Source organism: Octopus sinensis, linkage group LG2 (assembly GCF_006345805.1).
Source record: "Octopus sinensis linkage group LG2, ASM634580v1, whole genome shotgun sequence".
Classification (NCBI taxonomy): Eukaryota; Metazoa; Mollusca; class Cephalopoda; order Octopoda; family Octopodidae; genus Octopus; species Octopus sinensis.
The window spans coordinates 78809154-78835065 of NC_042998.1; the positions used below are offsets into that span (position 1 = coordinate 78809154).

General features: G+C 35.5%; 1 protein-coding gene across 4 annotated transcripts in view; it reads left to right on the forward strand.

Annotated features, from left to right (window-relative positions):
• Positions 1-25912, forward strand: part of LOC115232418 (vitamin D3 receptor) — an 822423-nt gene that overhangs the window by 573200 nt on the left and 223311 nt on the right. For 3 of the 4 annotated variants that reach the window (XM_036514413.1, XM_029802282.2, XM_029802281.2), the window contains one exon: positions 12547-12625. The exons of the other annotated variant lie outside the window; for it this stretch is intronic. The gene's annotated coding sequence lies outside the window, so the exon portion shown is untranslated. The remainder of the gene's footprint in view (positions 1-12546; positions 12626-25912) is intronic. 4 annotated transcript variants of the gene reach the window in all.

Genomic DNA, 25912 nt, shown 5'->3' on the forward strand with positions numbered 1-25912 from the left:
ATTAGGAGGAACAGACCAACAAGAATTTACAAAGGATCTGTATTTGCAAGAAATTAGGCAAAGGATCTGTGTTTACAAGAAATTAGGCAATTGCTAAAATTGAGTTGGTCAGTGGTCCTCTATTCATGATTGTTGCCTGTTGACTTCCACTTGTTTGGTTCAATGAAGGGCTGTTTTCAGAGAAAACAATTTAAGGACACAGATGTAGTGAAAGTGGTCGTGAAGATGTGGGCACAATGGAATTTTTTCAAAGATGATTCAAGAGTTGGGTTCAATGATGGCATATGTGCATCAATTGTAATGGAGACGTTGAATAATACCTTCATATAGGTAAGGGTTGCTCTACCAACATATGCAATTTGAATGACTTATATCAATAAAAAGAAGTTATGCTCACAGGCATTACTTTTGGTATAACCCATATAACCTTTGTATATATTTATATCTCACTGCTCATTTACTGCTTTCTCCATTGTATTATAAGGATTACATTTAATAACCTATTCAATAAGATTATGACAGATTCTATAATTAAGAAGACCACACTTTTAACTGTTGGAGTTATATTTTTACTAAGGTGGGTAAATTGGCTCTTCTAAGTAATTTTTTATTTTTATGGATTTTGTTTTAATTATTTCATGTCATTTGAGATCCAAGCTGTGACATGTCTTGGATCTTTCCTCAGAATTCAAATATTCAAATGGATGATATATGCTTCTGTATTTTTCTGGATTGTATGTTGGTATATAAGTTAGAGTATGAAGTGTGTCAGAAGTATTTTCTTCTTCTTTGTAATTCTTGAATAAAAGAACATGCTTTATCATGTTCTTTACTAATTAATATTATTATGTACTATCTTTCAAGTAGTATTCTCTTTAATTCTCAAAGATGTTTATTCTGAGTTTCAAAATTCAACATACTGCACAGATTTTTCTTGCCAGGTTAAATTGGTATATTTGTTCTTGTATGTTTTGGATGGTGTGAAATGCAAAACAAACATTATTTTGTGTCTTTTCATTGAAAGTGGATGTTATTTTTGATATTTGCAACTTTTGCAACAATAAAAATATTCATAAATAGTAATTACTTTTGAATATATTTTATTGATAAATGAATATTGTTGATTATAATATAAATTAGAGTTTTAAACTCATTAAGTTGATCAAAACATAAAAAGTAACCATCTCAGTATTGCTCCTAGTTCTGCCATAAATATTTATGAGTGTTGTTCCTGTATGTTAATCTGGCATTTTTGTATATTTGGACTTCCAAGTATGCCATGAATAAACTGACATATGTTTGGGCAACTATTGTTTCTTTGTAAATATTGATGTAGTTAATTTTATTCCTTGTTTAGGCATCCTGTCAAGACATTTATCAAACCACAACATGATTGATTGTAATCCATATTCATCTGGAAATGTAATGTAAAAGTTGCACAGCGTCAAATGAGTCACCGAAAGTGACTCTCTTGACTTTTTGTAGGAAGATAGTTTGACAGGTGTTTATATATATATATATATATATATATATAGTAATACTAAGCAATTAAGGGTTTAGCAACGAATTGCCTCACCACACACCGAATTTAGAAATAGCAGTCAAAGAGTTATAGCTATTCTTTCTACTAAAAGGGAGATCTCAGTAAAAACACAGCACTTGAAAGGCAAACACAGACAGGTAAGAGAGAATGAAATGACGGCAATCTATCATACAATATTAAGTCACCTACGGACGTACGTTTCGAAATCAAGTTTTAGGAAAGCATAAGAATTAGATAATTCTACATTACCCAAACTTCTTTTCTCATCAGCGTAGGATACTACAATTATGAATAATAAATATATATATATATGTATAATATAATAATATATAATATAATAATATATATATAATATATATATATATATATATATATATATACACATATATATACATACCCACCTGGCAAACTATTGTATCATCATCATTATCATCTTTGTCATTGCTTAATGTCCATTTTCCATGCTGGCATGCGTTGGATGGTATGACAGGAACCAACAAGCCAGTGTACTGCACTGAACTCCAATGTCTGCTTTGGCATGGTTTCAACACCTTGATGTCCTTTTTATCGCTAACTATTTTACTGAACATACTAAGTATTTTATTCATGACACTTGCACTAGTGAGGTCAGCAAGTAACTTTCAAGACAATACACCCTTACTGAGTTGGGGTGAAGTATAGGGGGATGTGATTTTATGCCAGTGACGAGAGTTTAAAGTATGATATAGAGGGAGGAACAGATACATGGCTACTCCAGCTAGAAAAAGATAGATGATGATAGTAATGAGCATACCTTTGAGATTATGTCATGGTATATCCTCAATTTACAGGAAGGTGAATATAAGAGAAGTGGAACCAGAGCATCACACAAGGTCAGTGGGTAGCAGTTTGCCAGGAAAATAGAGGAAATAGGATTGGGTCAGGGAGATAATAGGAGGCAACAAAGATGATGTGAAGTGTGTTTTGGGGTTTGTTGAGATAGGTGTACAGTGCTTGAGATGTGGTTAGATGTACATAGACGTGGAAATAGTGGTGGATGAAAGGAGTGGTGATGGGGGCTTTCTCTGCCAGAATGATATGGTATACAAGGGAAAGTGGAGTAAAAAAAAAAGCATTCAGTTGGAAAAATGGGGTAAGGAATGGTACTGGGAATGTGGGTGATGAAGGAAGTGGTTTCTGGGAGAGAAATAAATGGTAACACCAAAGGGGCAACAAAATATGTGCAGTTCTGTTGTCATATAACTAGAACCGAGTCATGGTGGCAAGCTGGTAGAATTGTTAGCACACCAAACAAAATGCCTAGTCACATTTCATTCATCTTTATGTTGACTTTGCCTCTCATCATTTTGAGGTTGATAAATTAGGTACCAGTAAAGCATTGGAGATGACGTAATTAGCTAGCCCTCTCCACCAAAATTTCAGGCCTTGTGGCTATTGTAGAAATGATAATTGCAGCAGCTAAGTGAATATTGCTGTAGTCGGAAGAGTGAAGCAGGAATGGATGTTCAGAAGATGAATAATAGGGGAAAGACTTAAAATAGGGACAGACTGGGTTCACAAGTATAGACATAAGTGATATGCTTTTAGGGCCTCATTTTTGCACAGATGGACAAATTTTGTCAAACACAGCAAATTATAAATCTTCCATATATATACACATGTATGTGTGTGTATGTATATATATATATATATATATGTATATATATATATATATATATTATATATATATATATATATATATATATATATATATATATATATATATATATATATAGAGAGAGAGAGAGAGAGAGAGAGAGAGAGATATGATGGTGATAAAATGACTTAATTTTAATAACTTAATGCATTGCATTGAACCAGAACGTGAGTTTTCTGTATGCATGGGTGTATTTTATTATGATACTACTAAATGAACACAAATAATAAAAAAAAATGTATATTATTATTTAGCAAATGATGTTGAAGATTTTTTATAACACTTAATTTGATATGTACAGTAGCAGGTCTTTAAAATTTTTGTAATTCTGACAAAATAGTCTAAACATTTCTTCTAATGCACTCCTTTTTCTCCATTCTCTTTGACTTCTGAAATCAGTCCATTTTACGTATGGATAAGACAATGAGAAAGCATTGGCATGGTATTCAATCTGATAAAGAACTAGCTACAAAATCCCCCTCAAATCCAACCTTGTTTTATGAACACACACACACACACACACACACAGGTACCCATGCCAGTTACATATAAAAGACACTCGTGCTGGTGTCACAGTAAAGGCACCTGTGCTGGGGTCATGGGAAAGGCACTTGTGCTGGTGACACGTAAAAGGCATCCATACCAGTGACATATAGATGGTACCTGCACTGGTGAAATGTAAATGACATCCAGCTCACTAGAATGGTTGATGTTAGGCAGAGCTTCCAGCTGTTGAAATCAAGCCAAAAAAGACTGGAGCTTGGTGCAGCTCTCCGGTTTACCAGTTCCAGTTAAACTGTCTAACCCATGCCAGCATGGAAAACAGATGTTATATATCATCATCATCATCATTGATTAACATCCGTTTGTCAAGCTGGCATGGGTCGGATGGCAGCTGCACCAGGCCCCAGTCTAGTCTGGCAGAGCTTCTACAGCTGGATGCCCTTCCTATATATATATATATATATATATATATATATAACTTATAAAATAAGGGCAAAAGAAAAATTCTAATGCCAAATATCCCGAAAAAAAGACAAATTTGTCAATAACCATTATAATTTATGCGTCTCGAAACAAGCCGATAGATATTTCTAAAAAATCCGTTATTACTGTATTGGTCCCAATTTCAGGGTTAATTCATAAGAATTTTCCCTTCTTCAGCGATAAATACGTAAGACATAAATGAAATACTTATTCATACCCTTGGTAGATATATATATATATATCATCATCATCATCATTTAACGTCCGCTTTCCATGCTAGCATGGGTTGGACAGTTCAACTGGGGTCTGGGGAGCCCGAAGGCTGCACCAGTCCAGTCAGATCTGGCAGTGTTTCTACAGCTGGATGCCCTTCCTAACGCCAACCACTCCGAGAGTGTAGTGGGTGATTTTATGTGCCACCGACACAGGTGCCAGACGAGGCTGGCAAACGGCCACGCTCGGATGGTGTTTTTTTATGTGCCACCGACACAGGTGCCAGACGAGGCTGGCAGACAGCCACGCTCGGATGGTGTTTTTATGTGCCACCGACACAGGTGCCAGATGAGGCTGGCAAACGGCCACGATCGGATGGTGTTTGTTATGTGCCCACAGCATGGAGGCCAGTCGATGCGGTACTGGCTACGGCCACGTTCGGATGGTTTTCTTGTGTGCCACCGGCACTGGTACCACAAAGATACAAATTCCATTGATGTTCATCTATTTTGATTTGTTTTGATTTTATATATATATATATATATATAAAAAACCTATGCTATCATGGAAAATAGACATTAAATGATGATGATGATGATGATGATGATCTACTCTCTTCATAGTAGCTTTATGTATATATGCTGTATATGTGTGTCTAATGATGGTAGCTAAATGTGTGTGCGTATACACGCACACACATACACTAATGCATAAATTAGTTTTTGACCATTACCAAATTCCTATATCTAGTAAGATAAAAGTACACTTTGAAATGAAAGCAAACAAGTATCAAATATTAACAAAACTAACAATTTTGTTTATTTAATTATAATTAATTAATAAGATTATTATGTCTCATGGTTTTATATTATTCTTTGTGACTATTTATGAATGTATCTATTAGTTTGTAAGTATAACTCTTCATTTCCATTTGGTTATTTTAATTAAATATTTCTTCAGCAAAGACAATTTACATCTACAAGGTATGTGTGTGTACATGTGGGTGTGTGTGTGTTGTATAAACATGTATGAGATCTGTTTTTGTATGTATTATAATTTTAAATTCTATTTCCTCAATATTCTACAACTGCCATCATAGTTAGCAAGGGAAACAAGACATGCATACATACAGGTACTTGGATATGTGTTCTGCTGTGCACGCGCGCGCGCGTGTGTGTGTGTTGTGCAGCATAAATAGTGTTTATGTAAATATATACAAGAGTATGTTAACGCGCTTGTACACTGTTCTACTTATATATACATCACTATATAAATGTTAATGTGTATACTTATGTGCATATATAATTTGCATAATACAAACTCATTAAAATTTTGTTTTAATTAAATAAGCCGTGGCTTCTCTCTCTCTCTCCCCCCTCTCTCTCCCTCTTTCCACGCACACACATACACACAAACACCTTTTTCTCCAATGCATGAATGGTCTTTGTGTTAAGGTGGTTTGCTTGAACAACTGAATGCCTTATTTCAAAGCTATTAGCTGGGGAATAGGAGTGTATTCCATTTTCAATCCATCAGGCAAGCTTTGTATTGTTCAGAGGCATGTCATAATATCTGTAAAATTTGAACTAGTTGACTATGAGATCAGTAGACCAGCACATTAACTTCATATCTTTGTGGCCTTTATATTTATAATAAAGTTTATAAGTGCGGGGGGGGGGGGTTGTAGGTGTATCAAATCCTGTATACAATATGTTCTCTAATTTTTGAAAATTTCCTTTGTAAAGAGAAAGTAAAAGAAAACCTAGTGGTGATTGCTTGCCCTCTGAATGAGAAGTAGTGATAATTTGAAGAAATTAAAAATGATTCTTAATAAACTCACTTTCTAAGAGTAAAGATGAACTGATCATTATTTTGGATTCAGTGACGGGTTTAGATATGTATTACTGCTTCCAAAGGCAGAGCATTATTCTTGACTTTGTATCAACTTACACATTTATTATATGTAAGGTAAACAGGATTACAGCCATGGGTTTGCTCAGTTGGCTTTTGCTCAATTGTTAACATCAACAGATTAAGAGAAAATGTATTTCTTTTCAATATAAGTGAATGAAACCTTGGTTTAGATATATATAGACTTGTTTACCTTATTACTGACACACACACTCTCATATATCTCAGATTTGGTACACTTCTAATGTGAAGGTATACTGAGAACTTTCCTGCATCCAATATACTGCTGAAATGGAGATTGCGTCTCATCTCTTTCCATGGTCAAGAGATAAATACCATCCAGTCAGTTTATACACACATGTATACACACACACACACACACATGCGCACATATTCTTCATTATCATCATTGTTTTATTGCCACTTTCCATGTTGGTAAGAATAGGCCAGGTCATCATAGTTTAAGTCAGTCATTTGGTGTTACTGCCCTCCTAGATGGATCAGAAGACCATGTCTTGCTTAAACATTTCATTTTAAGCTTGGTTTCTATGGTTAGGTGCCCTTCCAAGCACTAACCACCTTTTTGACTGAACTGGGTGCATTTTATCATAGCACCAAAACTTGAGAGATTTTCATGTCCTTCACAAACTAAAAGGTCCTTTTGACCCCACATATCCATTCATTCACTGTCCACATAACAGAATAGATTATGTGTATATTATCATGGCGTTGGCACTTGTGAGACTGACTTGTATCTCATAAAACAAGCCAGTTGTATTATGAGGTCATTCATTTAAAGTCATACATCCACCCCACACAATACGAAAGAAAGAAGTGAATAGAAGAGAGCAATGTAGAAATGAGAAGTTATCAAAGATGTGTGAGAAGGCAACAGATATAGACTTGACAAACTGAACAAGAGGCTAAAATTGTGTGTGGAGTGAACAGATGACAGAGAGATGATGAAGAACAAGAGAATGTTAGCAGATACAGTGTTTGGGATGATGGGGGGAACGAGAGTGGGGTGATGGACAGTTAGAGATGGTCATTGGTGAGAGGGATTGATGGTTGTCAATCACAAATAGTCTGGAAAGAAGGAGTGGCATATTGTGTTTTAGAATGAATAGAGTGTAAATTGTTCATTGTAATGCTGAGAAAACTCCCTGGGCCTATGTGGAGTTTCATGAATATTGCTGTTACATGAGCAGCTATATCTATGAAACTCTGTTGTGTGTGTGTGTGTGTGTGTGTGTTTATATCTGCATGTGAGCCATACAAGCATGAAGCACCTATGTTGGTGCCACTTAGAAAGCATCCAGTACACTCTGTAAAGTGTTTAGTATCAGGAAGGGCATCCAGCCACAGAAACAATGCCAGGACAGACTGTTCATCTCATGTCAGTTTGGAAAATGGATGTTAAGTGGTGGTGGTGAGGAGGAGGATGTGTATATGGACTCTTTTTAATTCTATCTATAAATAGACAATTAGTATAAGCAATCCATAAAATATCTTTGTATTTTCTAACCTGGTTCTAATAAACCTTTGATAAGAGCAACATAGTAAAATGTTGGACACCGCCATCCCTATCTAATTGTGCTTGGTGAATTCATCTTGGCACAAATCTCAAGCAATTTACTGTTTAACACATATACATTGTCAGAGTGGGCAGGTGATAGAGGTATATATGTATGTGACTCCCACTCCATATATATATGTGTGTGTGTGTTTATGTATTTGCCTTCTAGTGACAGAACAGAATCTAAAGAAAGCAGAATAGTTTCTAAAGATGTAATGAAAATGACAATAAGAGAAGTGGGTATTTCTCTTTTTTTTTTTAATGCAAAGGAGAAGATAACAAATACAAGGGCCCTCCTTTTGTGTTTTAAAAGGAAAATGATGTGCTTCTGTTGGCAGTAGTGGGCGGCAGTGCAGTTGTTGTTTGTAGTAGCATTGGGGTTGTGTGACAAAGGCTAACACAGAACACATTAAAGCAAATGTAATTTATTTGTTTATCATCTTTTTTTCTGTCTTGTATTGATGTTTAAAAATGAAATTTTCAGTTCACTACAAGATGAAATAATCTCCTACTTTGAACAGGTGACTCATTTCTCTTCACTGAATGAATGATATATTGTGTAAACACTGACCTACAATGGCAATGGATGGCAGAATTGGTAGTGTATTTCATACAAAAATGTCTCTTGTGGCATTTGGTGATATCTTTTACACTATAACTTCCAATCCTATCTTGATCTACTTTTGCTTCCATCTTTGTAATCTTTGATATATTAACTACCAAACTGCAATACTAGAAATGATATATATAAGGCGGTGAGCTGGTAGAAATGTTAGCACACCGGGCAAAATACTTAGTGGTATTTCGTCTGCCGTTACGTTCTGAGTTCAAATTCCGCTGAGGTCAACTTTGCCTTTCATCCTTTCGGGGTCGATAAATTAAGTACCAGTTATGCACTGGGCTCCATGTAATCAACTTAATCCCTTTGTCTGTCCTTGTTTGTCCCCTCTGTTTAGCCCCTTGTGGGCAATAAAGAAAGAAATAAGAAATGATATAATCAACTTTATCCTTGAAGGCTATGCCTGAACATAGCTGCAGTCCAGTGATTAAAATTCGTAAAAATAAACGTCTTGAAAAATGTAGTATTATAAACAATAATCAGTTTTCACTACCTTGCATTTTAAGTATAAATAATTTTGGTAATCCAGCAGTTATGAGAATAACCAATGATGTTTGACTCTGAGTAAATGCATATTGAGATAGCAGCTGGTAAACACTGCATTCCTTGTACTGTGCTGCATATGAATCCATGAACCATTGTACCAATAATCTACTTTATTTTTCAACTTCTGTTAAACTCTGATCAATGTGTTCCAGCTGTATCAGTCTCACCTTTTTCTTTTCAGATAGTGTATCTTAAGACTACATTATCTGTTGCATTCTTCTTTTCTCTCTAGGCAATTGTTTGAGTTTTTGATGCAGATATACCTACTGTTTCTAGCAGAGTAAGTCACCATGTACAGACTGTCTGTTTGCTCCCACTTAGTCTAAATAGTTAAATTTTGTACTAACAAACATTAAAGTAGTGGTTGGTTATACTGAAATTGTGCAATTGAAGAACTAAATGTAATATCGATCTCTTTTGACTAGTTTCTATTACAGTCTTGTCACATAGAAGGTATATCTGAATGAGTCAAACTCAAGATAACTAATGTAGCAAGCTATGAAAAATTTATGGTGGTTAAGAGCAAAGTCTTCATTCTCAGGCACCTTGTGGTTGTTGTACTTGACATTTCCTTTTTAAAGGAGATATAATTAATTGAACTTATATCATAACTTCATTTGTATGCAATTTATATTGTAAACTCTAAAACACCATGATGATGATGATTATTAACAAACTTATTGAATTGCATTCATTTGGGGTGATCAAAATTTAATACAAATTTCTTCTATCTTAACACAAGCTCACTAAATAAACCACAATTGTTTATAGTACTTTATTGTACAAATATTATTGCAATGTGTGTTTATATACACACACCACATGCACATATATACATATACATGCAGTATACCTACACCATATCAATTATACATGTATGTATATGAATTCCATAAAGCTAGTTGTACTTCGGATTTGAGACATACCTCGCACTAGTCGATTCTCAACTTCATCAACTTTGGCAAATTCAGTATTGCTGTCTTTGACTCTGTCTTGCACAAAAACCCCCAAGAAAAAAACTTGCATTCATTTCTCACTTCTTGGACTGAAATGTTCTCATTCAGTCAACCCATGGCAGCATATTACAGTTATTATCTCTTCCTCTCTTTGACCTATGTTTTATCAACCCACATTTTCATGGATGAATAATGTCCTTACTGTTACTTACCATCAAACACACTTCAACACAGATGATACCTCCCATCAGGCTTAATTAGCTTTCCATGCACAGTCATTATCCAACACAAACTAGACACCTTACTTGCACTACTTCTTGAAACTGACCTCAAAATCATCCTGTAATTAGGACATAACCTAATCTCATTTAATAATAGCAAGAGTGATCCAATTACACAGCAAGAAAAAAATGATTACTTTTCATACATAAGCAACATAACTATAACCTTCATACTACTTAGTCACACAAGCTGTTACAACATCCTTATATTGTTGCGAAAAATAGTGACATAAGTATGTCTATGATATAGCTGAAAATGCTTCTCAACAAGCTAAGCATTTTCAGAACTACAAAATGCTTTGGCTGTGATCAGTTACCTTACAAGGAACAAGGAATCCTCTGTTGAATTATTTGTAATATGTATGGGACTGTAGAAATGATACATAGTCATTCACAAAATTACATTAAAAAGAAACAAAAAATATTTAATTAAAATTGATATTCATCTGATTAGCAAAACTTTACTCTCTAAGCACATTACAACCACAAGCCTATTGATGGTCTGTATCAATGCAATTTATCTGTTATTTCTAGTGCGATGAATGACCAAATATGGCTCTCTTGCTGGTTCTATTAGCAACTTATATTCTCAGAATATCACCATCGACTAACAACTCCACATAAAGTTTTGCCTACTTTTAATTCTATGGCATTCAAAAGCAGTTTTAACTTCTTATTGATATTTGAGGTATTACCCGTAAGAACATCTAAGTTTAAGACAACACAATTTCCCTCAACAAAACGCATTCTATGTAAAAACAAGACAAAAACGCCTAAATTTAAAGAACAAAAGTGCCATGTACAGTCATTCATTTTACAGCTATTTATTATTTTTAAAAATTTTTTTGTGCTAGCATGAAGACTTACTTGAGGTAGTATTTTTACAGCCAGATGTCCTTACTTATTTTACAAGTAAAGGATTTTTTTTTATTCCACTGGTCTTTGAAAGTGCAGGAGAATGAGGCATATTGCCGAGAGGGAATGCAAATATCACCTAACTACTTCACTAAGGCAGTGACAGCAAAGACATAGAACCTCAATATTCACACACACACTCATGCTTGATTCTGCATTACTTTAGATAGCTATCTGGAAGAGATACTCATGTCTCACAATGTTACTTTACAAAGATAAGCATCATATCTTAATGCTTAAAAATCATTGCTATGAAATCAAATCCAAACATTGAATTTTAAATTACATACATTCACAGGTTGCATTTTACATATTTACGCCCAATGATAGGAGTAGACACTAAAATGTCTATGACCGTACTTCTGCTTCGTTAGTGCAGACCTGAGATTAAATAAAACTGCCACCAATTTACAATCATATATCTACCTGCTCTGTTTGCAACAATTTACTACAATTCAGCTAATAAAAGAGCTTCTTTGTGATCACTTTATTGTTAGAAATAACAACCAAATTTCCCTCAAACCATACCATCTTGCAAAAGAAAGGACTCATTTGCATAAAATTTTCCTTGATATTGCCTGGAAAAAAATATATAAGTAAACTGAATGGCTATGATTGAGACATTATTTATCATCATTCTGCTCAATCAAAATGATGATCAAAGTCATTGGCATATTAGATAAAGTCGGCTTAAAGATAGCCTGCATCTGCTCAATCATAGTTTTTCTGAGTCAAAAAAAAGAAAGAAAGAAAAACTGTCACACCCCCATTTGCTACTATCCAGTAACTTCCACTACAATATTTATCTTTTTCATTCAGATTTCATCATCTATTTATATGATATAACCAGATCAAGTATTCTGATGCACACCTTCTCTGGCTATTGCCCATGCAGTACTCATCAGAATTACAACTGTCTTATCAGATAGCATATTAATGCCACACTTGTCTGCTTGTCTTTGCTCAGGTTGCTGATTTTGTTTTTTACCTCATCTTATCACTCTTAACTTAATCTGATGAAATTGTTATCAACCAGCAGTCATCACATCTTTGAAATCTCTAAATCTAAAATTTCAAATGCAATCCTCAAAAAAAGCTTTGTGACAAATTGTCATCATTATCATTATTGCTACTACTTCATATAGAAATTTTGTTGTTGTCATCATTATCACCGTCTTATAATATATTTTTTTTTCATTTTGAGATTTGCATAATTTTCTTCAAATTTATTGCCTTTAGAGCCATTAATGATTGAGTTACAAACTTGAGAATTAAAGTCAGCGCTTGTTTCATGTGCTTTTAGCTTCAAATATGACAATTGATATTCTGAAATTCAACTCTGCTGATCCAATAAAGATGGTTGGTTGGATTCCTATCTTCTGGTAAGATTCTTGCTGATATTTATGACATTATGAATTTGAAAAGTTGCTATTGTCAGACTTCTGGTTTGTAAACTTCTCTGATACTAAAATACAGTAACGATTTGCAATCCTGAATATTTTGTTACATATCAGGTCTGATTTGTTATTGATGGCACTTGACCCACTGCAAATTTGCGGCTTCAGTTTTGTAATATACATGTTGTAGTAATTTTGAGTAATAAGGGAGATGGAAAACATGTTCATGGATAAGCCTATATTTGTAGCAAACTATTTATGATATTTTGTAATTTTTATCTTTGACATCATATGCTACACCATGTTTCCATACTTCGTAACTGAATTATAACAGCCATAAAAACTGTAGCAAGTGATAATCTGGATACGTAGAAAGGATGTCTTGAAGAGAAAGTTCTCCTGGAACACACTTTTTATTTATCATAATACTAGCAGTATCGCCCGGCGTTGCTCGGGTTTGTAAGGGAAATAACTATAAAGCATTTTTAGAGAGTGATAGCCAAAAAATAGCAAAAAAATGGAAAAAAATGATGGTAAATTTTTTTGAGAGTTAAAAAGGTCGAGTTGCGTCCCCTAGACAGTCTGTGGTTTGTGTTTCTGATTCTCGACCCCATGTCGAATTTATCGATTTTTTTCAGAACTGGGGGAACTTTTAAGAATTTTCGCTGCGTTAGTTTTGAATTATGACATTGGGCTATGTGTGTGTCAAGTTTCATCAGAATCGGTTGAAAGCCGTGGTCAGGGTGAGGGTACGAGAAAACAGACACACAGAAACACGCACAGACAAACTGCCGTTTATATATAGAGAGATATCATTGTAGTTCTTTTTTTCTTTTTGTTTACGTTTGGTATAATTACTGCAACTTCTGAAGTTCTCAAATACAGCTTCTGCAGTCGGTCACTTATCTTGTTTGAGATTGTGTTTTTGTGCAGTGACAACCACTGGGAAATCTTGCATGTTAACAATATTTCCCACCCCACATCCCTTTCATTTTTGACTCCACTTACTGTTCCTTATTTACTTTTTAACATTCTTATTATCTGATTACAAAACTCATCAGATTTTCATTCTCAATAAAATTGTATTCACTTCTGTTACAAATTTTAAATGCATAGGAAATTTACTATCTTAACACATCTTTCTTTTAATGAAGCCATGTTTTTTTGCTATATCAGAAAGAAAATTGGTTGAATAAGACATTTGGCAAAACTTAAAGTCATAGTCAACATCATCATCCAAAATCAAAATCGATCAACATCAATGGAAATCGTAGCTGTGATACCAGTGCTGGTGGCACATAAGAGAACCATCTGAACCATTGCCAGCACCGCCCCGACTGGCCTCCGTGCCATGGCATGTAAAAAGCACCATCCGATCGTGGCCATTGCCAGCCTTGCCTGGCCTCCGTGCCGGTGGCATGTAAAAAGCACCATCCTATCGTGGCCATTTGCCAGCCTCGTCTGGCACCTGTGCTGGTGGCACGTAAAAAGCATCAACTACACTCACGGAGTGGTTGGTGTTAGGAAGGGCATCCAGCCGTAGAAACATTGCCAGATCAGACTGGGCCTGGTGCAGCCTTCTGGCTTCCCAGACCCCAGTTGAACCGTCCAACCCATACCAGCATGGAAAGCGGATGCTAAACGATGATGAGTCAAAATGAATATTGCAGTAAATTCAAAACTATGGTTGGAGACAAATAATACCACATATATGTCAGTAACACTCATTTACAGCTATCACATGATGCAAGAAGGCACACACACACACACACACACACACACACACACTCACTCTCTCTCTCTCATGCACATACACAAAACTCATGTGCTTAGAATGAATGGATATATTTTGATGTGTAAATATCATTACTTGGATATTTTCTTAAAGACATTTATATATTTTGCCTGTTTTAAACGACTTGCATATTCTCATGGTATGGTGACTTCATTTATCATCTTTATTCAGTCCAGCTGTCATCATCAATACAGTTACTAATGTTTTGAGCTGAATTGTGTTGCAAATTAGATTTATTTTACATTGCATGAAATATAGAATATTCACTCACTTTCTAAATTATGATCTTGTGAAAATTTCTGCAATTTTAGTGTACAAACATAATTTAGTTATGTCTTTATGCACAAAGTTTTTCTGAAATCATTTCCTGTGAAAAAGGTGTTTGTTAGTTGGTTCAACTTAATTTGTACCACAGTATTCATATATATTGTGCAAACCATGCATATCACTTATTGGTAAAATTAAAGTTCAGGAGTGGCTGTGTGGTAAGTAGCTTGCTTACCAACCACATGGTTCCTGGTTCAATCCCACTGTGTGGCACCTTGGGCAAGTGTCTTCTGCTATAGCCTCAGGCTGACCAAAGCCTTGTGAGTGGATTTGGTAGACAGAAACTGAAAGAAGCCTGTCGTATGTGTGTGTGTGTTTGTATTCCCACCATCGCTTGACAACCGATGTTGGTGTGTTCACGCCCCCATAACTTAGCGATTTGGCAAAAGAGACCGATAGAATAAGTACTAGGCTTACAGAGAATAAGTACTGGGGTCGATTTGTTCGACTAAAGGCGGTGCTCCAGCATGGCTGCAGTCAAATGACTGAAACATAAAAGAAAAAGAAAAATTTATATACTTTGATTCATAATGCATTAAAAGGAAAATTGCTAAAGATACAGTATAAGACAGAAACCTCTTCCTATCAATAATGACTAAACAGCAGCACATTTGTTTACTAAATCGATGTAGTACAAAATGTGGATATTATTACTAGCAGGGGAGATGTTTATGGTTGCAGCTATTACAAAACTGGGCCATGAAATTTCCATTGGTACTACTTATCTGTATATATATTTGTTCTATGTGGAAAATATTCCATCAATATTGCATAAATGATGTTGGCATCAATTTTAAAATCCATCCAAAACTTGGCTCCCATGCTATCTTCCCACTACAAAAATTGAACTTGGTAGACATAACAACATTATGTCACAATTAATTACTTTACTTCAACCAATCTAGCTCTCTTTAATACTATACCAAAATATGTCAAAACGGAAATGGATCCCATAAAATTCAAATGTTCTCTGGACAAATTTCTTCAAAAATTCCTAGACCAACCACCTGCACCCGGATATGTCTCCAATAATAATAACTCTTTGCTATAATGGGATATGGTGCCCCATATATGACTAAAAGACTTTACCAGGTGGTGCTATTAAGTTAGACATGGCCTAGGCCTATACTGGCTGAAACCTATCAAAGTTAAATACACACACACACAAACACATAGAGAAGTTGCTTATGTGCCTAAGAAGTTTACTTGTCATGTGATCTTAGGTTCACTCTCACTGTGCAGCAGTGTCTTCTACTATAGCCTAAGGCTGACCAAAGTCCTGTGAGTGGATTTGGAAGATAGAAACTGAAATAAGCTCATTGTGCATATGGGTGTGTGTGTCTGTATGCATGTGTGTATGTGTGTGTATTTGTCTCTTTGTCTTGATATCACATGATATTGTAAATGAGCATCACCTTCATGCAATGATATACATTTCCGGTCTTCCATGGGAAAATATAACCTTTCTTAGAAACAGGTAAGGGTTAGCAACAGAAATCGCATTCAGTCATAGAAGATTTGCCTCAACAAATTCTGTCTGATCCATGCAAGCAGAAAAGTGGATGTTAAATGATGATGATAATAATAATAATAATGATGATGATGATGTGTGTATGTGTGTATGAATAAATGAATTAATTAATTATTAGAAACAGAAACTCTGAGTCTGTATGCTGATTATTGGACATTTGTGAAAATGTTTTACAGCTATGTTTAATATATACCAATTTCCATTTGTCAACCAAAGATCAGCAATGAACCAAACTTCATTTTTATCTCTTGTTTACACATACGTGTACATAGGCATGCATATATTGATATGCAGTCATTGATTGAGTGGGGACAGCCTGACATAAAATGGACTCCGTAGTCTTGCCAGGGACAAGACAACCTTGCTAGAACTGGTATCACAATAAAATTCATCTAGTGCTTTCTATAAAATGCTTGGTAATAAGAAAGGCATCTTTCCTATTGTAGAAACCATAGCAAAAATGAAAGGTATGAGTGAATCATGGTCTTTAATTTGTGTTGAGGCTGGGCAGTAATCCTGAACATAAAACACAGACCCTAACAATCCATCTATTTCATTACAGCATGGAAAAGCAAATTTAAATTGATGATGATGATAACAATGCTTGTATGTAACTGTCTATGTATATATCATATGTGTAAACCCAGTGTTCACCCAGACACACACACGCACATTTATTTACATTTAAATGTGCAAGCATGTATCGCTTGAGCAGAACTGAAAACTTTTATCTCTATATAATATATCTAGGGCAAATCAGCTCAACACAACCCACCCTTCACAAAGATTTCTCACTTGAAGTTTTGATCTCAACAATGCCTGTGAAGAAAAGGGGCATGCCATTTTTTTGTATTTGTGACCTGATTTTTATATGGGAGTGAGCTGTCTGTACTTAGCATATTTACCACTAAATGAAAATTTAAGCGTGTAACATTGTTCACAGTGCTGCACAAATAGTGATTGTGATGATCATGATAATTTATTTATTAACCATTTGGGAAAGTAATACTAGTACCATGTCTATTAAAAGCAAGTGTTTTAAAATTGAAATAAAATAGGGTATGAAAATATAAAGCAGTATCAATAAAAAAAATGTGAACAAATGCACACAAGCCTTATATAAAATAATAGCCTACATTATACACAATAAATTTTCCCTTTCAATAGCACATCTCAAATAGTACACGTTTTGTATTCAGACCCCATATAATAACCACCCCATAAAATAATACAATACATATGCTACATAAATGCTATACAATTTCAATTTCTGATATGCAAACCACCTGCAACATACTCCAACAATAAGACATAACTCCAAGAATGCAGCACTTACAAAACCCAGTCTCTACTCAACAAAATAATGCAACACATATTACATATCCCCTACATGACAAATAGTGCCAGAAACATCAAGCTAACCCCATAATTAAGCAAAACTGATGTAATATTCTAAAACATGTCTATATTTCACACACACACACACACACACACACACTACAAAAATTACTAGAGGCATAGTGGTATTGTAGTAGAAAGTCGCAAAAACTATTTCTAGAAATAATAATAATCTATCATTGGGCAATAAACTGTGCTTGCAAAGACCTGTTGAGGCAAGTGAAGTCATTGGCCAATGACAGTACCGCCTGATTGGCACATAAAAAGCACCATTCGAGCATGGTCAATGCCAGTGTCGCCTAACTGGTCCCATGCTGGTGGCATGTAAATAGCGCCATTCGAGCACGGTTGTTGCCAGTGGCACATAAAAAGCACCATTCAAGCATGGCCAATGCCAGTACTGCCTGACTAGCCTCATGCCGGTGACACATAAAAAGCGCCCATTAGACACATGGAGTGGTTAGCATTAGGAAGGGCATCCAGCTGTAAAAACATTGCTAGATTGGAATGGAGCCTGGTACAGCCTTCTGGCTCGCCAGCTCTCAGTCAAACTGTCCAACCCATGCCAGCATGGAAAGCAGACATTAAACAGCGATGATGATAAATAATCCTTTCTACTATAGGCACAAGGCCTGAAATTTTTAGGGAGGGGACTAGTCAATTACATTGACCCCAGTACTCAACTGGTATTTATTTCATCAACTCCAAAAGGATGAAAGGCAAAGTCAACTAGATGGAATTTGAACTCAGAATGTAGCAACAGGTGAAATACTGCTAAACATTTTGCTCAGCCTGCTAACAATTCTACCAGCTCGACACCTTAATAATAATGATAGATCTTTCTACTGGAAGCACAAGGCCTCAAATGTGTGGAGAAGGGACTAGTTGATTACATTGACCCCAGTGTTTCACTGGTACTTAATTTATCGATCCTGAAAGGATGAAAGTTAAAGTCGACCTCAGTTGAATTTGAACTCAGAACATAGTGACAGATGAAATACTGCTAAGCATTTCACTCAGCATGCTAACGATTCTGCCAACTTGCCGCCTTAATAATAAAAATAGTAATAATAATGATTTCTTTTATTGACCACAAGGGCCCAAGACATGGAAGACTATATCAAAGGATGAGTTACAGCACAAAAAAAAAAATACAAAAACATGTGGAATTAGCATCAATCAAGGGGAGATACTACCACATTAAAGGATATAACAGGATATATAATAGAAAGTAGAGAAATAAATAAATAAATAGAATCCCCAAATTCTTTGTACTATAGGCACAAGGTTGAAATTTCTGTGGGAATGGAGTGAGGTTATTTGATTGCATTGATGCCAGTGATCAACTGGTACTTATTTTATCAATCCTGAAAGGATAAAAGGTAAAAGTCAACCTCGGAATATAAAAATGTATGAAATGCTTCTAAGCATTTTGTCTGGAATTCTAGCGCTTCTGTCTGCTCATCACCTTTTATGATCCCTTCTGCTGTAGGCACAAAGCTCGAAAATTTGGTGGGTGTGTTGATTAAAAGGACCCCAGTGCTTGATACTTATTTTATTGACCGTGGAAGGATGAAAGGCAAAGCTGACCACACTGGTATTTGAACTCAGAACATAAATAGATGGAAGAAATACTGCTAAGCAATTTGTCCAGCATGCTAATGATTGTGCCTGTAATTTATGATGGGAAAGAGCAAGTCAATTATATCAACCCCTGTTCTTGAGTGGTACTGATTTTATTAACCCTGAAAAGATGAAAGTCAAAGTCTGTCTTCATGGGATCCGAACTCAGAACATAAAAATGAAGATGAAATGCCACTTAGCATTTTGTGCAACCTGCTAACAATTCTGCCAGCTCTTTAGCAACAACAGTGGAGGTACAATGGCCCAATGGTTAGGGCAGCGGACTCACGGTCAGAGGATCGTGGTTTCGATTCCCAGACCGGGTGTTGTGTGTGTTTATTGAGCGAAAACACTTAAAGCTCCACGAGGCTCTGGCAGGGGGTGGTAGCGACCCCTGCTGTACTCTTTCTCTCACTCTTTCTTCCTGTTTCTTGTCTCCAACTTCCTATGCAACCGCTGAGCCTGGATACACATTCATCCATCCGTCGATGCTCTCGGTGTCAGGGGTTGACCTGCTTTCTCTTCTGTGGGTCTTACGAATAGCAAAGGAACACGTTTTGGACTGCTCCCACTACAGGACAAAGACTGCTTCGCTCAAACAAACAAACAAACAAACAGCAACAACAATAATATGGAATACTACTCCATATATAAGAAATAATTTCAGCCTGAATGAACATATCCAGTCTGAATGGGATGGCATTAGCATCAACACTTGTTGTACAAACACAAGCTATCATCATTAGATATACTGAAATGAATATTCACAATTTCTAGAATATTGATAACAAGTGTTGCCTGTTCAGTCTATTTTTGAAACAAAACACTTCATTGTATCAAAATATGCTTGGTAACACAATAACATAGCAAAGTTGCTCTGTGTACACCTGATAATCTAATTTCAGCTCCTTTGAGAAAATATCACTATAGCACTCATATGAACCCTCTCCTATCTTATGAAATTCTAATGTGAAAATACTCACGAATGTGAGCAAAGATATGTCATCAGGCAGCACACAATCATCCCAATATTGCTTTTTTTTTTTTTTTTTTTTTTTTTTGATAAAAATGACAATGGTGTACTAATTATGGACACAACAAACCCAAAGGATTATAATATTGTGCAGAAGTAAGCTGAAAAGCTAAGAAATTACACTGACCAAGCTGTTGATTTAAAAACATTATTGTGGTTTAGCGATGTGTCCCTCATCTTATTTCTGTTACAAGAATAGTATACAGCCACTTCTGTAAAGATATTGACATACTACTTATATGGATAACTATTGGTATATTCCAGAAAGTAGCAACATTGAGATTCATTAGTAATGTCAGGGAATTCTCACACAGTATTGTTAAGCTTAAATTATTTTTATGCATGTTTTCGAAAATATTTCTAATTCTTTTTGGAGAAAGCAAATTCTTCGTGCATTTCTCAACCTATGTAAAATAAAATCATAATTTCTTGCATTGGCAAAAAGCCACAAATTTTGGGAGGAGTGGGTATAGTAGATTCAGTCAACACTCAGCACTTGACTAATACTTAATTTTAAAACATTGGGTACAGTTGACCTTAATAGGTTTTGAATTTAGAATGCAAACAGACTTAACTACATACCAAAAGGCATTTTATCTTGTGGCTCTACAATTTCTACCAATACACCACTCTTCATAATTAAATAATGCAAAGCATTTAAGGCATTTAATCCAATGCTCTACCATTTATAACCATTCCACAGACTTAAATTACAGCAACCAAAATAATAACAATTATATTGAGAATAGTTTTACTTCTGATTCCTTTCAACTAAGCATAAACTATTCTGAGAACCAGTTTCACAGTCAAGTAAAACTATCCTAACAAACACTACTAGTATCCAGTCAATGGATACTTACTTATAAAGCCTCTGTTATCATTACTGTTATTTCTGAAGTTGCAGTGTAATGATATATATGGTGGTTAGTAGTTATAAATTTCCACCATTTCTTTAGTTTTGTTTTTCCTCAATTTCGTTTGCTTTTATTTCTTTCAATGACCTTTCTTCATCAGCTTATAATTCTAAGTTGAATTGATTACTTCAATAAAACACTGAAAATTGTTAGTTTGCATAACACTTCTAGCAAACATGCTTTGTAATTATTTCATTTGAAACTGCCACAAATTTATTTATCTTAAGTTATCTTTCTTAAGCATTTAGGTTTTGTTTTTTTTTGTTTTTTGTTTCTTTATCTGGTTTTGTTGCTATTATTTTTCCAGTTTACTTTTTGAGGCTCTGTAGTCTACATTTACTTAATGATAATCTCATTTTTTTAAAAACAACTGTTTTCAGGATTTTTATAAAAGTATACTTGTTTATGCTGATCTGTGGGGTTTAAGCAGTTTCAAGAATTTCTGTTTATTTCTAATCAACATTATTTAGCATACTACTTCTACTACTACCACCACAAAAACCACTGCTACTGCTACACCACTCCACCACAAGCAATGTTATTTTCAAATTAATATTGTTGCCACCATTAACATTATTATTAACAATATTAATATCAGTGATAATGATATCAAAAATTATTATTATTCATTTTGTTATTCTATGTGGTTTGCCATGTTTGAAAGATTGCATATCTATTCAGTAAACTTAAACTTGGCAAGCATCATAAGGGACTGAATTCGGTGGAGTGGGATGGGGGGGGGGAATTGAAATCAATAAATTTTGTAGGAAACAAAAATTAAAACAAAATCAATCAAAATAGAATGGGTGGTGGTGGTGGTGGGGAGTAATTATTGTCATCATCAAATACTGTTAATGATTAAATTCTTCTTCCATGCTTACACTACTCCTGTGAGTTTTCCTCTGTATCTTCATCGCCAGCAACGTTTCTGTATCCTTATTAAATATTACTGTCACCAGCACAACTGTTTCAACTTACCCACCTCATTCTTATCGCTTTTGTTATTGTCATGAATAAGAATCCAAACAATCATCATCATCATCAATACTATCATTATCCAGCATCTTTTGTACATCTCTATCCGAATTCTAATTCAGCAGCAGCATACACCATCACTATAATCTGCTCCGCCTCCACCTCCTGACTTCTAATCATCGTCATTTTGTGTTGTCATCATAACTATCATTATAACTCACATAATCATAATAATCATTATTAGTATCATCAACGTCCTTATCATAATTGTCAGAAGCATCATTGACTTTATTGCAATTATCATTGCTGGCTTCGTCTTCATCAGCATCATTTTGTCATTTTCATCATCCTCATTATCTATATCATCTTTGTAATCTTTTGTTTTCCTATCATTTTGTTAATATTGTGGTTATCATCCTCCTATTTGTTGTCACCATTATAAAACCATGTTTTCAGTGCCACCACCCATCACCACTACCCACCACCACGACTGCAATCACAATTGCCATCACCATTAGTTAACTGAGGCAATGTAGAGTACAGCATATTGTCCTGAGGCCCAATGAAATTCCTGCTGGAGATTTGAATCCACAATCTACATGTAGCTAGTGCAAGACCTCATCTACTCTGCCATCTCGACCTGTATGTGTGTATTATTCTTTTGTTTGTTTCACTCATTTGACTGCAGCCATGCTGGAGCACTGCCTTTTAGTATAAGAAATCGATCCCAGGAGTTATTCTTTGTAAGCCTGGTACTTATTCTATCAGTCTATTTTGCCAAACTGCTAAGTTACAGGGACGTAAACACACCAGCATCGGTTGTCAAGTAATGGTGGTGGGGGACAAACACAGACACCAAGACACACATACACACATATATATACACATGCACATACAACAAGCTTCTTTTTAGTTTCTGTCTACCAAATCCACTCACAAGGCTTTGGTCCAGCTTGAGGCTATAGTAGAAAACACTTGCCCAAGGTTCCATGCAATAGGACTGAATCCAGAACCCTGTGGTTGGGAAGCAAACTTCTTACCACACAGCCATGCCTACACCTAATATATATATATATATACACACACACGGAGTGTATGGCATTATATTTATTCAATGGTTTACAATTGTTACTGTATGCGCGTGACCACTCAAAATCATGTTTATGGACATGGGTGATAATGGCTTAGTCATATGCATTACATAATGTATATTACACAATAGCCATTTAATCTTGACCAAATGAGTATTTCTCACCTTCGTTATGATGTGAAATGACTGCTGTAGCTATTGTGTAATATGCGTTACATAACATGCATGACTAAATCATTATTATCTTCCATGTCTATAAACATGATGCTTGATTGGTCACCTGCACATTGTTGAAACAACTGTAAGCCATGGAATAAATGTAATATCATATTATTCCATTCTTCACTTAGCATTTATACTCTGCAATGGAAATAAACCTTACATATTTTTTGCTTGTTTGAAGCCTATGTGTCCACAGGAGAAATCTCCATTGTTCAATTTCAGATTGCTATCAATCATATAAGTGCTGCCTGTGGTAAATGCCTGGCTTATTTAATCCTTCCTTGCTTGCATTACTATATATATATATGTATGTATATGTATACATGTGTTTGGCGTTAGGAAGGGCATCCAGCTGTTGAAACACTGCCAAATCAGACTAGAGTCTGGTGCAGCCCCCATGGCTTCCAGACCCCGGTCAAACCGTCCAACCCATGTTAGCATGGAAAACAGATGTTAAATGATGATGATGATGATGATATGTATACAGACAGGAGGTATATCAATACTGTTAGTTGGGATATCAAATGAAGCTGAATGAAGTCTGTCGTTTCTTAATTTGAAAAGCCATTCTGAAAATTCTCTTTGTCCTTCTTTACTCTCAGGTTAGTCATCAAAGTGAACTGACTAAATTTTTCCCACTGGTTAATTGCTTAATACAAAACACAGTAACAGTAGCTGGAGGAATTCTGGACATTATAGGAAGCTCTTGTCTGAAGTCAATGCCAGGAATCATTTTTGTACTGCCAAATGGGCCATCACCTCCAGTTATAAGACATTTGTCCATTGTGTTGAAAGCATATGCATTTATTATAAATGCCTCATTAACAGAGAACATTTTTATGATCCTTAGGTGTTGAGCATGTTCAGAGTTGGGTGGTACATTGCAAGTGCTTGTTTCAGTTAAAGGAACTGGAAGTTTGAGAAAGGAGTAAATTGTTTTTTCCTTGGGGATAATAAAGTGACAGCTATTCCAGACTGTTGTAAAGCAGTCTTTTGCTATTGTTGTATCTGTCTTTTGATGACTGTTGTTGCTCTGACAGATATTGTTACATTCTGAAGTCACAGATAGAATGGTTCTATCAGGCACTGTACAACCCCCAGTCGTACAATATTATTATCCTCAAAATGTTGGATCGTTATAAGCTCACTCAGTATCACAGTATAATTACTATATCAGCAGAGATACAGCTACCAACAGTCTACATGTGCTGTCTACCTTCTCAACCTTCTCTTGTTAACTTGCTATAATGGCTGGCTACTATCACTTTTTACTAGGAGGGGTATAAAGTTTCACTGTACAACATCTCCCCTTTTAATTTTTTTTATTAGCAATCAATTTCTTTTATTCACCCTACCTCCTCCTTTTTCTTTTTCTTTTTAAGTATACTCAATATCTTTTCTTTAGAAATTCAGTGTTCTTCTTTTACCTTGTACATGTGGTTTCATAAAGCCAGTCCATCGGTATTTCAATTCTTGTTAGTTCCTCTTCTATGACTTTCCTTAAGCTGATTTCTATGTCTCCTTTCCATTCCATTTCTGCTTCTTGCGCCATACATCATTCTTCCTATCATCATCATCATCATCATCATCGTTTAACATCTGCTTTCCATGCTAGCATGGGTTGGACGATTTTGACTGAGGGCTGGCAAACCAGATGGCTGCACCAGGCTCCAGTCTTGATTTGGCAGAGTTTCTACAGCTGGATGCCCTTCCTAACGCCAACCACTCCGAGAGTGTAGTGGGTGCTTTTGATGTACCACTGGCACGGGGGCCAGTCAAGTGGTACTGGCAACGACCTCACTCGAATCCTTTTATACATGCCACCAGCACAGGTGCCAGTAAGGCGATGTTACAATTTCTTCTTCTTCCCATTATTGCTTGCCATTTTTGTACATTTTACATACACCTTATCACAAATTGTTAAGAATTTTGGCATGTCTTTATTAGTACGTATTTTTTCTTCACTGGTAACAGCTTATTGAAACTGACTTCACATTTCTGGTAAACATTAATTCTGCTGGTGAACTTCCTTCTGGCGCAGTTGGGTTCAGAGTTACCCTGTATACCCTTAAGAATTGTTGAATTGCGACCTCACCTGTGGCTTCCTTACTAGCATTCTTCAAGGTTCTCTTAAAAGTGTCCACGAACTGTTCAGCCCTTCTATTCAATCTAGGGTGATATGGTGCTATAGTTTTATGTTCTAACATGAACATCTCACAGAATCTTTTAAACTCACAGGATACAAACTTGTGTTCCATTGTCAAAGACAATTATATCTGGTACATCAAATCTTGTGGACAGCTCATGTCAGAAGTTTATTACTGTATATGAGGTTGGTCATTTACACCTCACAACCGCAGGCTA